The sequence below is a fragment of the Tachypleus tridentatus genome, unplaced genomic scaffold (genome assembly GCF_004210375.1).
Source record: "Tachypleus tridentatus isolate NWPU-2018 unplaced genomic scaffold, ASM421037v1 tig00016132_pilon, whole genome shotgun sequence".
In the NCBI taxonomy this organism is placed as follows: domain Eukaryota; kingdom Metazoa; phylum Arthropoda; class Merostomata; order Xiphosura; family Limulidae; genus Tachypleus; species Tachypleus tridentatus.
The window spans coordinates 2,894-4,665 of NW_027467857.1; the positions used below are offsets into that span (position 1 = coordinate 2,894).

At 39.6% G+C, this 1,772-nt stretch overlaps 1 pseudogene; it reads right to left on the reverse strand.

Annotated features, from left to right (window-relative positions):
* Positions 1–412: 412 nt before the first annotated feature.
* On the reverse strand, positions 413–530 carry LOC143243714 (5S ribosomal RNA; annotated as a pseudogene).
* Positions 531–1,772: the final 1,242 nt, after the last annotated feature.

A 1,772-nucleotide genomic window follows, 5' to 3' on the forward strand; every position in this document is an offset into this window, starting at 1 on the left:
GCACCCTTTGTGCATTCCGAAGATCGACCCGCTAAGATAGTTTATTTCTTTTTCTCCAACGTACGTCTGATTGAGGGGTTTGGTTTGAATTGAATGGAACGCGGCTAACGCCACCTGCTTAGAGAGCTGCTACTTTTCTTGAACGATCGCAGGAAATGAATGTTTGAATTTCGTTTTCGAAGCGTGTTTTATCAACTGACTTGTTGATGGAAAAGTTGATTAGTTCCTATAACAAAAATGTTTTCCCAACAGTTTACCATAATAAATACCCAGTATTAAGGCACTTCAATTGAGTCAACCACTTTCTTTCTCTCTTTCGGGAAGGATTTTTTTATCTCTTAAATCAGAAATTGTGAAAAAAGTGAGACGTATCGATCAGCTCTTTGCGAGACCTACAAATTTCAACGTGAAAAGTCATCATCACCCGGTATTCCCAGGTGGTCACCCTCCCAAGTACTAACTGGCCTGCCGTTGCTTAGCTTCGGTGATCGGACGAGAACCGGCGCTTTCAACGTGGTATGAACGATGACAGTTTAATTCTTTTCTTATTTGGTGTTTTAAGTGTTACTCTAAAAGAAAATCGTTGTCGCAGCCCAAAATTTCCTAGCTGTGAAATATAAGAGATGCTTTAGGAATTCACTTTTACTGGAGGTCGCTGGAAAGTGGAGCCTGATAACTCTGGTTTGCGTTACACATCCCCGGAACAACACGAGTGTCATTACGGGGGTATGGAAACTGTCGCTCACAGGCGTGTGTGTCATTGACATGGAACACTTAAATTGATCAATTTAGCCTCTGAGAACTTTTCTCAAACGTCTTTTAGTCACATGTTGGTGTTTATGTCTTCTTTATATTTCTTTCGGACCTACTTTCGCAAAATCTGGTATTTTACTCGTTACACAGGCTCACATCCCATCACTTACAGATGTGTGTGCAGAATTTAGATTTTAACACGAGCTTGCATCGGGATTAGAATTATTTAATATTCACCTTCTTTTATTCGTCATTTGGCTATACACATTAATTTACCTGTGTTTATTAACGTGTATTTTGGTTTCCATCGGGAGAAGTCGTGTACTCGCCTTCGTCTCCCCTACGACAAAATAGTATTAAACGCTGGTTACCGTCTAGTGGGAGTGCCTCAGAAGTCGCTCTTTGTCTCTCGCCAAAGAAGTGTATGGATATTAATGAAAGTACGTTGCAAAACTGGGAATAATTCTCTGAAACAGAATGAATAAAGGAACAGCACCTGTCACACTCGGTTACTACCGTTCGCGAGTCGGAAGCGTGCCACGTATCGAGTTCCTACTTATCTGAAACGTTTCCTTCGCGTTTTTCTTTCACTGCTAAGTTTTCAATTTTGCTTTTACTGTTTTGTAACTTTTTTTTCTTGTTGTTTCTACTCACCTATTTTGTTTTATACCCAATAGCAAAGACTCTTGTCGTTATTGGAAAGTTAATTTTCAAATGTACGTACATATAAAATAGATATTTGATTTATAAATAAGGTGTGCAATCGTCGGTGTCTCCGAGTAAAGTCTCTCTGCTGGGTTATATTTCTAGACAAAGTAATTTTACAAAACGTAGCGAACGAACGTTATGTAAGGAAACTCGAAATATTTGTCGCATCGCCTTTTCTGTGTAGCAGACAGATCCCTCGACAATTGCTTTTTCTTAGGCAAAACGTGCACGAGCGAGACAATTTTGTGAAATAGGGAAACGTTTTAAATTCCATCTGTATAAGACTGCCTTAGATTGATGTGGGCTGGATC